The following is a 19144-nucleotide window of genomic DNA, read 5'->3' on the forward strand; positions in this document are numbered from 1 at the left end:
CAGCTGCAAGGGATGCTGTCTTAGGGAGGAGTGGTGAGTTGTTCTGGGAATAGTGTATGGTGAGATGAGGTGAAAATCAGACATGAGTCTCACTGTGAAAGCTCAAATGACAATGAAGTGGTGAGTTTGATAAGAAACAGTGAGAAAACTCACGTACCTCACGGCAAGAATCACTCCATAGAACTCAATGTGACTTGCACTTTGCCAAAAAAATGATAAGACTCATCCCAAAGCTTTGTTAAGTTATCCTTCAACTATTTCTGAGCCTCACTCCATCATTTTAATCAGTTCCTAGCTTCCCTGTTGTAATGCAGTTAAGAGTGAGCAACTGACATTGGTCAACTTTTCTAATAACAACAACTAGCATTAAAAGAACACTTTAAAACAATACATTATATATCTATATGTCACTAGAGCATAATGGTAAAACTGAGCTAAAAATGGAGATTTGAGAAGTGATAAGTAGAAGTTTAGTCAATGTTTTGAGAGGATCTTAGAAGAGATCAAAGGAAAGGTCTAGCAAAGTTTTCAATCTTGATTTAGGGAAAGAATTCCAGAACATAGGATCTATGTGGCTGGAAGCATAGATGTCAGTGAAGGGGGGCGGGCATGTTGAAGACATGGGAGTCAGGGATGGAAGGCTTGGAAAAGGTGAGGTATAACCAGAGGCAGGGAGAGGCATAGGCAAGATGAAGCAAAGAAAATAATCACAAATACATCTTGTCACATCCCTACTTATTCAATGCAAATAAGGCCTAAAATGGCCATGTACAGAAAGTCAATACTTTATCCTACCCTGTCTGTATGACGAGTACAATTCATTCCTCTTTCTCTAAAGGCGAGTTACATTGTGCTCGCAGTTTATTTCATGCAAGGCAGGAAATATTGTTCAGACCAGTTCAGGGCACACAAAACGTGATGGCCTAAGGAAGCGCCTATCATGATCTTATTGCTCCAGTTCCTAACCAAAGCAACTAATTTTAGCTCTGAACCTTGGCACACTGACCGACATTGGCAATGCTGTGTTTTCAAAAAAATGCTTCTTTGCTTTCAAATCCCTGAGAGTACCTGTGCTGCACGTGGCTATTCAAAATCCTGGAATTCCCTTCTTAACAGCATTGTGCATCTACCTACAACAAATAGACTACATCAGCAAGAAGTTCAGCTCCACCTTTTCAAGGGCAGCTGGGGATGGAAAATAAATGCCAGCCCAGCCAGCAAAGCCCATATTCCTTGAATGGAAGAAACAAATTATTTTTGGCACTGGTCCGATTAAGGATTATGGACATTACGTTGTACTTACAAAGAGCGACATCTAGCAGATTATCCAACTATGGAGTATATGATGGCCAGGCATGATCCTGTCTTGATTTGATAGATGCACATGTGCATTCCCTACCAGGCACCAGGAGATCACAATCAGTACCAGGAAAATCGCTTGATTTTTTTCACGCTTAGTCCAAGAGCCCTAGAGACAATTCTGACATCCCTGCTACTTTTTTGACTAAAATCGACTAATTTAGCAGAAATCAGACACCAATTTTTCAGGAAATTAAGATATGCCGTCATTAGTCGTCTTTTTCTTAGAAAATGTTTAAGCTCTTCCTTGTCACATTAAATTTTGTTAGATAGAATGAATATACAAAAGATACAATATAGTACAAATTCAGTACATGTGCTGTTTAATATGTCTTTAACAAAAAACACAGGTAATAACGACTCATTTTATTGGACACTGAATTGGACCAGCTGGTAGATTCAAAACAGAACTTAGAAATGTAAAACAAATCCTCAATTAGAGGTCAAAAGTCACATGCAACAGTTTGAGTAAAATTCCTTTTTTTTTAGTATTTTCTGTTTTGTTATTGAGAAACTCTATAAATACTGACTCTGTACAACTACTGAGGTACATGCCCAGGAGAAGAGAACATTACAATAAATCAGCACTAGATAAATACCATAAGGAAAATTCCAACCAACATTATAAGAAAGATTAGAATATCATTATCATTGCATATGATAAGTCAGAAACAAACTGTTAAATAACATGGAATCCTTACACTGTAGAAGCAGGCCATCCACCCTATCGAGTCCAAACCACCCGTCCAAGATCCTATCCAGACCCACCATATCCTTGTAACCCTGCATTTCCCATGACTAACCCACCTATCCTGCATACCTCTGGAAACTATGGGCAATTTAGCACTTAACCTGCACATTTTTGGATTGTTGGAAAAAACCCACGCAGGCGCAGGGAGAATGTGCAAACTCCACCAATACAGTCACCTGAGGGTGGAATCAAACCCAGTTCTTGGGACTCTGAGGCAGCAGTGCTAACCACTGAACCACCGTGCCATCCAGCAGCTTGTATTATAATATATGTGACAGCATATTAATTCAGCTGGAACATTGCAGACGGCAAATCAGCACCCACGTTAAAATACTCTGGTTATTTCCCCTGTTCTGTTCTCATGTATGATTACACTTGGGCCCGCTGTCCTGACTGTTTGGTGGCTCCATGCCCTGCATGATGCCAAGGCAGATGTCTACATGGATTTATGGAGCTGGTCCCCAGGGGCCTGTGATAGAACTCCCCAGAGCACAGAGAAACAGCTTACAACTGCTGGTTCAAAACATTAAAATATTTTAAGATACTGTTACAATAGAAAAGATAACTTTGCCATAGTCTTAACAGACCATAGGCTGCTGTTTCATTACAGAAAGACGATTTGTGGTGGTTTAACCTGAGGGTCACCATGCCTGAAGCAAAGGAGAGGTTGAGAAGGAGAGGCCTTCACTGAACCTCAGCCAGTGTGGAAATTGAAACCACCTAACACTGTCGGTGTTACTCTGCATTGCAAACCACCTGTCAACCAACTGGGTTAACAGCACTTGTGAGACTGTACTAACTAACCTTGGCATTCCTGAGGCTTTGGCGAGTGTCAAAAACAAATCTGCCAGATTTTCTGTTTCATATCACTGATGGATGTCAGGTGAAAATACAAACAGGCAAAGTTGTGACTCTGCTCCTAGGCAGAAGGGTTTGTCAAAGTTCAACATGCATTGGACATCTCATTAGAAGACTGTGAAGAATTAGTTAATGTCTTCATAACAAAACTGGTAGGGAAAACAGTCTAAAGCAAAGCATTCTGTCAGTCAGCATCTCCTACACTATCACGGTAAACAAAGATAGCGATATTCCAAATCAAGTAGAAGCCCACTGACATTCAAACACCCTGCTATTTACACTGAGGTGAGGAGGAGGTTCAGTTGCGGCAAGATATTTCAGAGAACACTCACTTGTTTTCTGAATGCATTTAGGGGTGACAGTCTAATAAACTGGGTGTCCAAACTTGCATCTGATGTGATTGGCCAATGTTACTTCGCCATTTCCCCCAACTTTATCGCCCAGCTTGATTTTCAGAGAGCCGCTCTTTATATTGCTGTAGAATTTGCACGAATAATTCTTCTTGCATTTTATTGTGAACACAGTAATTGAAGAGATAAACATCTGCACTAGACAAATAGATTTCCAAAAGATTCCTTGCATTCCTGTGTTATGAAAAAGACAAAGGTAATGATTTAAGAAGTGGCTAGATTTTTATGACATGCTGATCATCCAACTTCCCCTCCAAGCCCCATGTGCAGCGGAATTTTAAATTATTCAGCATACAAAGACATTGTTACTTTTTCTTTCAAAATTGACATTTTGCTGCAGGTGTTTCAAGTCTGACTCCAGCAATGAGTTTTTAATTAAAATGCCTTCACATTTGTTGAATGCATTCTATTTAAAGAAGATTCTCCCTCAGTCTCCTGAATTCGTAGAACCCCTGCAGCATGGAAGCAGGTCATTCAGCCCATCAAGTCCACACTGACCTCTGAAGAGCATCCCACCCACACACTCTATAACTCTGCATTCCACATGGTTAATCCACCAAGCCAGCACATTTTTTGGACTAGGGGAGGAGACTGGAACACTCAGAATAAACCCACACAGATACAGAAAGAATGTATGCAAACTCCATATACACAGTTGTCCAAGTGTGGAGTTGAACCTAGGTCCCTGCGGCTGTGAGGCAGCACTGTTAACCACTTATCCAGCGTGCTGCTCCAGATTGATAGATGACTTTATGTAAATCATAGTACATGAGTATTTCTTGGTGCATAGACCTCAGATTACTTACTATGTGCTAATTATTTAAGGATGAGTTCACATGTTGAGGTTTATCATTTTCCCTTCACTATTATTGTGGGAAGAGTCAATGAAAGTATTCAGCTTACTTGTTTCATTAACACTCGAACACTGGGAAAAATGCTCCCAAGTGTCGACAGGCTATTCCACTGTGGGAAACATCACAGCTTAAACAAATCCTATACTCTCCTGCCATCACATAAATACAGTTTCCACAACAAGAACAACAAAGCAATTTCACCTTTAAAATAGTAAAGCTCAAGCCAAGGCACTTCACAGGTTAATTATCAAACAAACAATAACACCGTGCTGTAGAAGGGGATATCAGGGTAGTGGATCAACAGCTTGATCAAAGAAATATGTCATAGGGAACAGCTTAAAGAAAGAAAATGAAGAGCTGGAGATGTGTAGGAAGGAAATTCGAAGCCCGTGACAACTAAAAGCTCACCTCCAATGATGGAGCAATTCAAATCAGGGATGCACAAGACTCTGGGCAATTAGGGATTGGCAATAAATGCTGGCCTAACTAGTGACACCCTCATCCCATGAATGAATTTTAAAAAGAGAATTAAAGTAGATATCTTGGAGGGTTGGAAGGCTGGATATATTGAGATAGAGTGGGACAAAGCCAAGGAGGGATTTGAAAACAAGGATTTGAAATGTTAAACCAAAGTGTTGATCAATTGCGAGTCAATGTACACCAGTGAGCGTAGGGGTGATTGGTGAAACAGATGTGGCAGTAGAGTTTTGGTTCATACAAGTTTATGACAAATGGAAGATGGAAGTCTGACCAAGAGAGATTGGAATAGTCAAATTTAACAAAGGTGGGATTCAGCAGCAGATGAGTTTCCAATAAGGATGACAGGAATCTGACATGAGAATCCAACTATTTATCCCCTTCCAGGTCCAAAGGCATGAGTGAATTATAGAAAACTCACTCCATCACCCAATCTCCATTCCATTAAGGACAGCTAATTTACTACAGGCCAGAAGTCTGGTACCTTCCTTCTCCATATGAATTTGTGTATGACATGTATATTTACTCAATGAGCTTCATCAAGTATCACCTGAATGAAGATTGAAATAAATTGAAAGTCTTTGCATTGCAAAAAGAGATAGCACACAATATCTGTGCTTGTGTTTTCATTAGATGCCAAGATATCACAATATCAACACGTCAACTCTAGCCTCCCGGCATGCCTCAGTCCCCTGCAATTTGCCTACCAAGGTAACAGATCCACAGCACATGCCAAATCCCTCGCCCTGCACTCATCCCTGGAATATCTGGACAACAAGGACACCTGCATCAGACTCCTGGTCATTGACTACAGCTCCGCCTTCAACACCATTATTCCCTCCAGACTGATCTCAAAACTCCTAGACCTAGCTTTCGGCTCCGCCCTCTGCAATGGGATCCTCAGCTTTCTGACCCGCAGACCACAATCAGTGAGGGTAGGTAACTGCACCTCCTCCACAATAACTCTCAATACTGGAGCCCTCCAAGGATGTGTTCTCAGCCATGTACTGTAATCCCTGCAAACCCACAACTGTGTAGCCAAATTCCAAATAAATCAGTCTACAAGTTTGCTGACGACACCACTTTAGTAAGATAGATATCAAACAACAATCAGTCAGAATACAGAAGGGAGATAGAGGGCTTGGTGACATGGTGCAATGGCAACAACCTCTCTCTCAATGTCGGCAAAACAAAAAAAACTGATCATTGACTTCAGGAAGAAGGGAGGAGAACACGCCCCCATGTACATCAATGGAACGAAGGTTGAGAGGGTCGAGGGCATCAAGTTCTTGGGAGTGACGATAACCAACAAATGTCCCGAACTTCCCACATAGATGCAACAGTCAAGAAGGCACAACAACACCTCTTCTTCCTTAGGAAATTCAGCACATCCATAAGGGTGCTCACCAACATTAACAGATGCAGCACAGAAAGGATACTATCCGGGTGCATAGCGGCCTGGTAGGGCAACTGCTCTGCTCAGGACTGTAAGAAACTACAGCAGGTTGTGTGCACAGCCCAGACCATCACAGATGCCAACCTTCCACCCATGGACTCCATTTGCACTTCTTATTATCGCAGAAAGGCTGCCAACATCATCAAAGGCACATCCCACCCCAGTAATGCTCTTCTACAACCTCTTCCAACGGGCAGAAGATACAGAAGCTTGAACACATGCCAGCAAGAACAGCTTCTTCCCTGCTATTATTAAACTGATGAATGGACTCTGCCTCAAATAATGTTGATCACGTTGGTGTTGATCTTGGTTCACGCACATTCTATGCGGTGTAACCTGTAGCCTGACTCTGTCCAAGTTTTCTTTTTCATCCTATGATCTGTATATTCTTGCTTACTATGATCTGTCTGTACTGCTCACAAACAAAGATTTTCACTGTACTTAGGTAAGTGTGACAATAATTCAAATCAATCAATCAATCAATCAATGGTGTTTCTCTCGGTATTGTCATAATATCATCATGACAACACACACCTCCTTGAGGTTTGTATCGAGGACATGGGAACAGCATTTATTGCCCATCTCTAATTGCCCAGAGTCTTGTGCATCCCTGATTTGAATTGCTCCATCATTGGAGGTGAGCTTTTAGTTGTCAAGGGCTTCGAATTTCCTTCCTACACATCTCCAGCTCTCTACTTCATTTTCTTTCTTTAAGCTGTTCCCTATGACCTATTTCTTTGATCAAGCTGTTGATCCACTACCCTGATATCCCCTTCTACAGCACGGTGTTATTGTTTGTTTGATAATGAAGTGCCTTGGCTTGAGCTTTACTATTTTAAAGGTGAAACTGCTTTGTTGTTCTTGTTGTGGAAACTGTATTTATGTGATGGCAGGAGAGTATAGGATTTGTTTAAGCTGTGATGTTTCCCACAGTGGAATAGCCTGTTGACACTTGGGAGCATTTTTCTCTGTGTTTGAGTGTTAATGAAACAAGTAAGCTGAATACTTTCATTGACTCTTCCCACAATAATAGTGAAGGGAAAATGATAAACCTCAACATGTGAACTCATCCTTAAATAATTAGCACATAGTAAGTAATCTGAGCCATAGGCAGAAGACAAAACTACCTTGGGAAAGAAGGGTCCCAACCCAAAACGTCAACTTTTCTGCTCCTCTGATGCTGCCTGGCCTGCTGTGTTCCTCCAGCTCCACACTGTGTTATCTCTGCCTTTAAAATGAGTCTTGTTGTTACATTCCACACAAATGTTAATCTGCATTTGGTCTCCTTCAATACTCTGATAGGACAAATTCTTACTTCATAAAATAATATGTATGTCCTTGGCAAATTTGGTAATTGTACGATTTGGTGTGAGACCACAACAACATAATTTCTGTTGAAAGTAAGGACAGCATCTCATGATAGACCACCAATACAAGGACTTTCTGTAGTTAGCTGCCAGTGAAGTTTTAATCTTTCCCCTGACATTTAAATTTTCCTCCCAAGACCTAACATTCATGACACGGTTGTATATGCAAGTAACTGTGAAGGTCAGATTGTAACCCATTCAAGTCTGGTAAGCTACATTAGATTTACTGACTGCAATAGGTTTTGTGACATTCTCAACTACAATTATGTTTAATAATATAAAACATTAAATGTTATTATTTGAGGTGACTGATATCAGCACTGGGAAACATTGTACTACCTGTTTCAGTATACATTTCAAGCACAAGATCTGAGTATTTATTGCCTTATCTGCTTTATTTATCTAATTGGAGCTTTGCCTCAGTCTCTATGGGGCCCAGGATCTCAGCTTGATTTGTTTGTGTGCTGGGTAATTACCCCAACCAGCTTTATGAAAATTTCTACCTGAGGGTAACGAGTGTGTTACCTGCAGAATGAAGTGTCCTGAGCTGTGATTGAACAATCCCTCTTCATTCCATTCTCAAAGTCCGATCTATTCATCTTTCCACAATCTTTCTAATTCCCTTACGCCTGTCTTCAGAGACTCACTGAGCCAAATTGCTTGTTTAGGTTAGTTTTCAGCAATGTACCCAAGCCCATCCATTCAGACCACCTAAACTCATTTCACCATAGCTACTTCAATGCTTCTGTAAGCTTTTTGCATTAAGTAGTTAAGCCATACAGAGCAGGAAGACTCCGGGTTTGATCATCAGTCTGTCTCAGTTAGTTGACCTCGGTGCAGATATGGATCAGTGGGGCTGCCCCCAGCTTAGAGAAGGGATATTAGTGAAAAAGCTCTCATTTCTTGTAATCTCTAATGAAGCTGTGGTTTTGTGAATCTCAGACCAGGACATGATTTAACTCTACAGTCAACTTCTGTACTGATAACATTTCCTCCCTCTTGCAACAAAAAACATAAATTGCTGGTGAAACTCAATAGGTCTGGCAGCATCTGTGGGGGGAAAGCAGAGTTAACGTTTTGGTTCCCACTGACTCTTCATCCTCCCTCATGCAACATTTCATGCTGGGATAGCAGTTGCTCATTGGTTTAAAGGGTTATGATATGGAAACAAGTCATTTTCTCATCTGACTGCTCACATACTATCTGAGAACAGCCACTCAGGACCATGAATCCAGCTACTATTTCTTTTTCCAACTCTGGGATTGTGTGGTGAATTGTAGCACTATACTCTTCAGTCTAACATCAGTCAATCCAGCACAGAGAATGGATTCTCCAATTTTGGTGTCTTTCTTATCCCTGATTTTTGTCACTTCATATAGCCATTCCTTCAGATGCCTAGTCTATTGAATGGTTAGAACACAGAAGGAGGTCATTCAGCCCCATTGTGTCTGTGCTGGCCCTCTGGATGAGCAAACCACTTATGACCATTCATCTGCCTTTTACATGCAGCTCTGCAAATATTTTCCCTCAGACAATAATCCCATTCCATTTTCTTGTGGTGAATCTTCCTCCACTCAGTTTTCAATCACAGCTTCAACTGAGCCACTCAAAAGGGAACTAGATAGAGTCATTAAATCATAGAGTCATATAGCACAGAAACAGGTCGTTCAGTCTAACTTAACCATGCCAACCAGGTTTCCTAAATTGAAGTAGTCACATTTGCCTGCATTTGGACAATATCCCTCTAAACGTTTCCTATCCATATACCTGTCCGAATGTATTTTAAATGTTGTAATTGTACTTGCCTCTACCACTTCCTCTGGCAGGCTGTTCTGTATACGCACCACCCTCTATATGATAAAGTTGCCCCTCAGGTCCCTTTTAAATCTTTTCCATCTTACCTTAAACCTATGCTCTCTAGTTTCAGACTCCCCTACCCTGGGGGAAAGGGAACAATGTGAAGGACCACAGGAGAAGGCAAGGGAATGACACCAGGTGAACCACTTGATTCCTACCTTCTTGTTATTTGCCATTTGAATTCTGCCACTTGTTCCCACTCCAACTCAATTGGTACGGTTATGGACATGAAGTCAGGCAGCTTAGAGGACCCAATATAGCAGCCCAGCTCACAGCATCAGTTAAAGGCCCATAAACCTCATCTGTCCCTCCCTCACCTGGACTCATACTCCTACTCCCTTAGTTCACCCAGATCACTGTGCGACCTCCATCCCCTCAGCCATCCAATCCCTCTCAGCCTATTACCCTGAGCCCCCTCACTCACCCTATGCTCCTCACCCTCTAATCCAACCCAGGTCTCTTTAGAGCCGTGATACCACTTCCATGTCCCCATGTATTCTCAGTTTCCTTTCTCCTCAAAAACATCTGAATGCCCTTTCAAAAATATTTATTTTATTCGTTCTTATTTCTGGCCAGACCAGTGTTTCTTGCCCATTATATAATGTGTCTGAGTGGTTTGCTAGACCACATTAAAATGCAGCTAAGAATCAATCACTTTGGTGTGGTGCAAATTCACATGTAGATCAGACCGAGTAAAAATTATCTGTTATAATGGACTTCAAGGAACATGTTGTAGATTTTCACAAGAATTTGACAGCACATGTTCACTTTTACTAGCACCGTCTGTGTTTCCACATTTGTTTAAAAACTCAATTCAAATTTGCAAACTGCCAAAGGATGAGGCTTTCTGAATTATTAATCCAGCAACATGACCATTACATTGTCATATATCTTAGCATCAGCTCATCGCTAACTCTGCTGCTCTCATTTGATAAATTGTCACCTCCTCAACCATTATTCATTTCTTCACTGATATAAATTGGCTCTTAGAGTCAACACTGTGGCCCTGCAGGTATTGCAGCCGACTCAGAGCGAGGTATATGGACAAAGCCCTGGAAGACAGGGCAGTGGTTGGGCCCTGGTGATGAGGAAGGTGCCATTGTTGAGGGTATGTTGGATAGGCCCTTGTTGTGACCTCTGTAGTGCACAGGTTTTAAAAGCATGAGGGTCTGCTCCTGAGCCTACAGGGAGGGGTCCGCCTTTACTGCGTAGCCTTCCCATGTGGTGGCCTCCCATTAATTGTCCACTTAATAGTGTCAACTGGCTTCTGAGCAGAAGGTTGTCCTTGGCCTATTTTTTATTTGTTCATGGAACGTGGTTATCGCCGGGCAGGCCAGTATTTATTGCCCTTCTTTAGTTGTCCAGAAGGCAGTGAAAAGTCGATCACCTTGCTATGGGTCTAGAGTCACATTTAGGCCAAATCAGGTGAGGATGGCAGATTTCCTTCCCTAAAGGACTTTAGTGAAACAGATGTCTTCTTTTCCTGACCATCAAAATGGTTTCATGGTCATGATCAGACTCTTAATTCCAGATTTTTATTGAATTTGAATTCTACCATTGTCATGGCAGGATTTGAACCTGGGTCCCCAAGACAGTGGCATGGTGTCTCAGTGATTACCACTGCTGCCTCACAGCACCAGGGACTCACGTTCGATCCAGCCTTGGGTGATCGTCTGTGTGGAGTTTGCACATTCTCCCCATGTCTGCGTGGGTTTCCTGCGGGTGCTCTGCTTTCCTCTTGTAGTCCAAAGATGTGCAAGTTAGGTGGGTTGGCCATGTTAAATTACCCAGGGGTGTGTAGATTGAGTGGATTAGCCATGGGAAATGCAGGGCTACAGGGGTGGGGTCCAGGTGGGATGCTTTTCGGAAAGTTTCTTGGAATATTGGACTGAATGGCCTTATTTCCACACTGTCGGGATTCTATAAAAAAGGGACCACTAGTTTATAGTCACTTTTCTTTATCATTCTGGACTTTTTAAACTCTATTCCCATGCTTACTTTTTTTTACTCTGTAACAACACTTAAAGTTTCTGTACCTAGATACTCTGTATCTAAGATGATACTGACAGACAACATTACAAACTTTTCACTACACTCATTGAATGGACGTGACAATAAAGTCTATTATAATTCTAATTCTATGCCCAAGTGTGGCAGTAGATGATCAAACAGCTCCCATGCTATCTGTTGAAGTGTCAGAGATGACTTTGCCTGGAGAATTGACCTTTAAAATTGTACCACTAGCTGATGTCAGTACCGCTACTGCATGAATCTGCTGGGCATTAACTGTACATGCACCAATGGTATCTGGGACAAATCATGACAAATGTATGTGTGTGTGCGTGCGTGCATGTGAGTGCACGTGTACATGCGTGTGTGTGTGTCTCTCGAAAACAATTTGGTCCTGAACAATGGTAGCAACCAAATCTTCTTTCATTGTTTGTTTCTCAAGGCAAAATGACAATATCCATCATCTGGGGTATTTGGTAGAGGTCTGGTGGGTATGTAGGTGTCTGCTAAGGATGACCTGTGACTGTAAAGTTCTACATCAAATAGTGAGAACATCATAGAGAATTGTGCTTTAGGCACATTACCTGCACAGGGTTTAATCTCTTGCATTTCCTTTCTCCCTCTGACATGTGCTGCTTTTTTTTTGTAATTGGGTTGTACTGGATGTAATGATCATGGCCCAAACATCTCCCAGGACTTTAAGTCATTATCAAAACACGGAATAATGGCCAAACAGTGGAGTTACCAAACCCAGATTTGTACCTTGGGTGTTTAATCGTCCTGTATCTTTTTGGCAAAAAGGAACTCCCACTTTTAACACTTAAACCTGGCCTCCTGAGGATGAACAACTGAGTGAAATCTGAATTAGATTTAGTGAATACTTTGTGTGAAATTCACTTTTTGTCCTGTCTGGAAGTATGGACTAGTTTCTAGAAAGTAATGTTTCGTGTTATTGAAGACGCAGCAAATACAACTTGACAGTAACCTATAAATTGGTCCATGTGTAAGGGAGTCAAAATGATCTTTGAGTGTTTAAATTGCCCTGGCCTTAGGGGTCCACTTCAATCGAGTGGCCCTCTCTGGCCAAACCTACTTCCACATATCTAGCATGTGGAGCTGTCACAAGCTGCTGCGCCTTTCTTAGCATACTGCCTCCCAGTCTTACTCCGGATCCCAGCTGAACAGGAGCTCCAATGAATTGCCCTCCACCCCTGCTCTGCAGATACTCAGGACAATAAGTTTCTTGCTGTTTTTCAGTGGACTTTTATCAGATTTGCTCTGGACTTGTAATAGGAATCCCAAGGAAATTCAGAGACCAGTTCTTTAGTGCTAATATAAAAACTGACCTCAAGGCCAAGGAATCGTTCTATTTTCTGGAAAAGGGAAATGGAATTCAGTCCATTAATAATGTAATATAATTTCTATTAATTTTGTTAGGTACAGTATATTTTTTTACCTCTAAGCATCCACAAAATGTGGAAATCATTTTAAGACATATTATTTAATATTTAGATCTTACACCTCACGTGAATTCACTTTTGGCTTGTGTGAGACGCACTTAACCATCACTTGATTCTGTATTTCACAAATGTAGCAATTGGCTTGAACATACATAAGTGCAGCTAATATTACCACATTCAAGACTTTATATGCATCTACTTGTGCAATCTGACTGTCATTCCTTCTGCCATATTGAATTAACTTTATTTTATTTGCTTTCACATTTAATCAACCTGTTGTAGGGAGTTGGAACCCTTTAATATAGTTCCTAAATTTAATTATCACAGGAGAAATATTTAATGGGACATTATTTCTACTGTTGTTCTATTTCACAGGCTAAAAGTGTTTTAAGCAAAAAATTAATTGATCTCCTTTTGGAAAGGCTATCTCCCATCATTAAATAGATTGGATTGTATGTGATTCCAGTCTCACATCGGTAATGGATGCCGAAAGCTCCTAAAGTGGCCCAGAAAGAATTAAACTGGACAGAACATTCAGTTGCATCCAAAGCATTAACGAGAGTAGTCAAACAGTGGAAAAGGTACACCCAGTCCAAATGTCCCTGCAACGTTCTGCTCACCCTGTTGACAATTTCTTATATCAGCGATGATTCATTCATGCAGATGACTGGGTGGAAGTGATATGTCAGTGTTGCCTGTGGGTTTGAAGCTGACTTATGAGCCCTATCTTAACTTTACAGGCTTTCCCACAGGGAGGATATCGGTTGCCAACTGGTAGAGTGGTGGTAGATTGTTGGCTCAAGTAGCTACCATCTCTCTTTCCATTCTGTCAGTTGCTGCTATTGTTGATCGAGAAGGCTTGACACCACCTTTGATGATGAATCACCATCTTAGTTTCAGTTGGGCATCTGCTTCCCATGTGTTGATGTTAACAGTGCAGACCTTCACGGAAGCTTTGAGAATGTGTTTGAAATATTTCCTTTGACTTCCATGTAAATCAACTCTCGTGCTCAGCTCTGAGTCGAGCACCTTTGAGGACAGTCTGACATCATGTCTTGGCCATCTGAGCTGGTGTGAGATGATATGACCTTGATACTCGGGCAGGTCTGTATCTGGTAGGACACACATGCTTGTTCTTTTGTACTCCCACTTGATTCGCAATTTCCTTCTATGGCGGCAATGTTAATGTTACACTAGGGGCTCAATATTTTGGTAATAGGTTATCCAAGTTTCACACTAACATCTGATTATTGGTGCCAAAGTTTTGAGAGCTGACCCATGCCTTTAAATAATGACTGGCAGATGCTATGCAATGTCTAGTTTGTGCTCTACTGCTGTTAAAATTGGATTCATGTCCCTTTAATCTCATAAAACCTATTTGGTGTTAAATAAACACCAAATGTTGTATGCATATGCAAATCAGAGTCTTAAGTGTGGTTTAGTCAGGGAATTTTGCAGATTGAAAAGTACTTTATTGAAATATACACACAATCTCATGCTGACATTGCACAAGGGGAATCAAGTCCAAGTATAACACTGAAGTAAAAAAGGATTTGAGGGCAGCTTTAATTCGGCCAGGACACATAGATGTATCATAATCCCAATTTCAAAGTGATATACTCTGTCCTTACTTTGATTTGCTGTGAGGAGTTTCTCAGTGCTACCAGTTTTTGTGTCAATGATAGAAACATAAGGAAATTTCTACGATGAGGCAATGTGCACAGACACTTAGGGCACAATGTTCAGGTGTGTCACACCATTAGAGATACTGCTTTACAATCTCAGAGGCTCTCAGAGGAGGGCACACTGGGATTGTAGCTGCTTCCTCTGTGGTTCACGAGGTGCCCCACACTGAGAACAGTGTTCCTTGCGTACACTGGAAACTTCTGAGCTTATGCTTTCACCAAGTTTCCCAGCTGCACAAAGACATGTTTCTTTGTGCCTGTGGGAATTTAAATGAGGGTCCATTCAGTTATCGGACCTTCCCAATGCCTCAAATGTATGTAAGTATAATCTTGTACAATTAAGAAATCCTTTGGTTTATGTGTTGGATAGAGTCAAACTTCAATGTTTGTTTATTTCTTCATATGCTATTGTGCAGAACTGAACTGCTTTAGGGACTATATATATATAAAGATATTTAATGAATAAAGTGTATTTTTAAAAAAAGCATGTGAACCACACAGGTTCATTCAAAATATTTGCTGGTCTCTCACTAAAGAACATGAGGAGATGTTGGCATTACAAGTAATATCACTGAAGTATTAATGAGCTAATGGTCTAGGGCCATGGGTGGCGGGATTAAAATTCAATTATAAAATTGGGAATTGAAAGTTGGTCTCAGTAATAATGTCCATAAATATATCATTAATTTGCATAAAAACACATCTGATGCATTAATGTCCTTCAGGGAAATAAAACTCCCTTCCTTATCTGGCCCAGATCCAAAGAAACATAACTCCTCTCTGAAATGGCCTATCAAACCATTCAAAAGCCATCAAGGATGGGCAACTAATGCTGATCTTACCAGAAATGGCCACATCTATTGAAAGAATAAAAACAAACATGTGCTCAGCTGCAAGTATAGCCCAACATCATCAAGGAGGCTATGGAGGAAGGTGAGCGGGAAGAGGAACTGAAGAAGACGGGGAAGATGTAACCTAGACACCTAACCAGGCAGGCTGCAGATAGCACATTATCCACAGTGCTGGAGAAACTCAGCAGATCTGGCAGCATCCATTAAGAGAGAAACAGAGTTAATGCTTTGAGTCCAATATGATTGTTCTTTGCAACTCAGATGAGTCAAACTAGACCAGTGTCCCCTTCCACCCCTTACAAAGAAGTCAGGAGTGCACCCTCATCTTCTCCAACATGGTTGCCCTGTAGAGATCCAATAATCATTCAACCTTGAACTGATTTAAGGCAAGTGTCCCACCCCTTATGGAAATCCACCATCACCAAACAAAGGATCCCAGCAGAACCACTGGAAACAGTGAAGAAACATGGCCTGAGGATGGCCAGGGTAGGTGATGATTGTAGCCACTTTACATGACACAGTACTAACAGCAGTGAAATGAATGGTCTGAGTACTATTTCCTGTGGACAGCTATGGAGAGGTTTCTTTAACATTGTGGATAGTGCAAGCTTCAGCAACATGTGGTAACACTGATGTCTAGAGGGTGGTCATGTGAATAATTTGTGTCCCTTAAAGTTATTCATCACAGTAAAACTACAAAAGAAATAAAAGAAGGTATCTTGTACCCAAATGCTATTTTGCATTTAAAGAGAAACTAAACATATAAAGGAGAAAAGATAGGGTGAGATGCAAAGGGAAAGATAGCAGTTTTCTTCGCACATTAACACTGACATGGACCAGAGATAGTAGGAACTGCAGATGCTGGAGAATCTGATGAAGGGTCTAGGCCCGAAACGTCAGCCTCTCTGCTCCTATGATGCTGCTTGGCCTGCTGTGTTCATCCAGCCCTGCACCTTGTTGTCACTGACATGGACCAGTCTGGTTGCCCAAACTGTCTCTATGCTGCATGGCTGTAATTTAGTGAACCAACATTAGGGATGAAAGATTTAAGGCCCGGTGAGTTAAAAGGTCATTGTGTACCCTTTTGTTAATTTGCTGTAGCTTGTTATCCGAACTTGAAGGCATTGACTGTTTCCAGCAACTTGGTTTCACGGTGCTGATTACCCTCAGCTACTTGACCCAAATGGCCATTCATGATATGTGATCCTGCATGGCTGATGTCATCTGGAACAGCCCTGTCCTCCTCCAGCACCCCCATTTACAGTCGTATTACCGTATAACGATCAAAACCTGGAACTGGCCATTTCTCCTTTCATTAAGCCAGGAGCTATTATTCTCTTTGCTAAACTAGTTGCAGCAAAGAAGACAAATATCAAAAAAAAAGCAATCTTATTTAAATGTGTGTCTTACTGTTTATCAATAATGGATGCAAATTCCATAATGATAAGCTTGTCATGGATTACCATACATTCAAAACAAATGAATGAACACTGTCAAATATTTTATCATGAAAACAGAGTCCCTTTAAAGGTTGGTATTTTGTGTCTGGTATTCAGACAATGAAGGTAAAGAATGCTGGCTTTTTTCTGACAGCATATAACATCATCTGAATCCATGATTTGATTGCAGTAATGAAAGTGATCTAGTATCCTTTTGGTTTAAACTTTGCATGTTGAAAACAACAGGGACAATAATGTGATTTTGTAGACACAGTATACAAAAGTACTCTATTTATTTCCTTTATCACTTGAAACCACATTGATATGTTAGAAAATGAATGATGCTTTATGGTCAATGCTGATTGGATAAGTATCAGTCCTGCTTACGAAACTCACTTGGTTTGTACCACCTTCTCACAAGAAAGTGTTTATCCCATCCTACTGCTCACTTTGAATGTTCCTGTCTGGAAAGATATCCAAGTACATTTTAAAATCATAATTGCGCCAAACTTTGATGTCAAATAAAAATACCACATAACTGGTTTTCTAGAAAACTTCAGAATCATTAAATGCTATTTTCTGAGCTTAAAACACATGGCAAAAAACAAAACTTGTTAAGTGTTGAGTTTCCACTACAGATTAAGTGTGATGTGCTTTAAGTCATACAGGGCAGAATTCAATTGCAGGTCTGTTCTGAAGCAGCTGATCTCATTAGTAGTCCAATCAAGTGCCAACGTCTATTTACTATGTAGTTAATCGTGCTAGAACTTATTAAAAATAGTGCACGCGTGGATAGTGTAAAAGAAGGATGCGGCTTGTTTTGAAAGCCTCTGGCACCATGCTTTACCCTGCTGGCTCGTACAAGGAACAAGAACAAGTAATCATATAAGAAACCAGTGTGAAATGAGGAGAAACTTATTCAGTCAATGAGTAGTTAGGTAACAGAATGCACTGCCTGGACGTGTGGTGGAGGCAGGCTCAACTGAGTCTTTCAAGAAGACATTGGATGATTATTTGGATAAAAAAAAAATGTGCTAGGGCATCGAGGAAAAATACTAGCAGATTGGCAATAGATAATGATGTTCATTTAATGAGCCAGTGCAGGCATGATGGGTCAAATGGCCTCCTTCTATGCAGTAACACTTCTGTCAAGTACAGCCAAATATTCTACCAACAGTTACTGTATAGTTAAACACATGAAGAAGGTCCTCATGGGGGAGATGACCAGGAGCATGTTCAAAGTTGAATCCTAGTGTGTGTTAATCAATATGGATGGGGATAAAATTGAGTCTCATGGTGGGTGAGAAATTCATAATTGTCTGTTGAATTCAGCAGCAAAACAGGAGAAGTTTCGCCTCACTCGAACAGATAGTTTTGCCAGATTGCTGGCCACCAAGCATACTATATGTTTGTTTAGCAACACTGGGTGACCCATTGTGGAATCAAAGACCAAACAGAAGGAATTAATGACCTGACGCCATTGAGTTAGCAGCTCAGGACTCATTGTAATTTGGCACCAGACCGTGCTTTGTTTTCTGTGACTATGCAACATCCGTTGATCTGTTGTCAGCTGCGTCATATCAGGTTTAAGCAAGACTTCAGGCATAATCGTTAGAAATGTCCCTGAACTCTGGCAAATAACTAATCACAGAATGAATAAAAGCATCCAATTAAACTAGCCCTGAGGAGGCCAGTTTTCCCATATCTGTGATATCAGAAACCTTCAGTGGGCAGGGTGTGGATTGGAATAGAAGTTTGTACAAACAACCATTTCAACAACAACTCATATGTGTATCGAGCCTTTAATGAAATGAGACACCCTATGATATTATAAAGCAACATTATAAAAGAAAGTAAGCCATCAAACCACCGATTACAACCAGTCTATGGTTGAGCTACCCCTAGTTATTATGGTGCCAGATGGGATAGCCCCTGGTTGTTAATTCCCAAGGGACGAGGGATGAACTGGTTCTTCATTCACCCAACCCCTTGAATCACAACATGGTTAGTTTAAAAAGGATCTCTTCCCTAGTGGATGCTTTCTCCTGAATTTGTGTTTTAAAAAGAATCAATTTAACCAGGTTTTCAAGTTAACAAAGAGTGAGTTTATTCGTTATTAAACACAAGAAGAAGTAATTCACCACATACATGAACATAGACTGGAATTGAGAAATGAGTCCAAAACAACTAAGAGTTTAAAAAGATAGTAGGAACTGCCAATGCTGGAGAATCTGAGATAACAAGGTGTAGAGCTGGATGAACACAGCAGGCCAAGCAGCACCAGAGGAGCAGGAAAACTGACGTTTCGGG

At 40.9% G+C, this 19144-nt stretch overlaps 1 long non-coding RNA gene across 2 annotated transcripts in view; it reads left to right on the forward strand.

The window, feature by feature from the left end:
• The first annotated feature begins 13667 nt into the window (after positions 1-13667).
• The window catches only part of LOC125484057, a 56453-nt gene continuing 50976 nt past the window's right edge, over positions 13668-19144 (forward strand). Inside the window, exon 1 of one of the 2 annotated variants that reach the window (XR_007262930.1) lies at positions 13668-13974. This is a non-coding gene — a long non-coding RNA (uncharacterized LOC125484057). The remainder of the gene's footprint in view (positions 13975-19144) is intronic. The other variant, XR_007262929.1, reaches the window with a different exon arrangement.

This window comes from Rhincodon typus, chromosome 9 (assembly GCF_021869965.1).
Source record: "Rhincodon typus isolate 14 chromosome 9, sRhiTyp1.1, whole genome shotgun sequence".
Lineage (NCBI taxonomy): Eukaryota > Metazoa > Chordata > Chondrichthyes > Orectolobiformes > Rhincodontidae > Rhincodon > Rhincodon typus.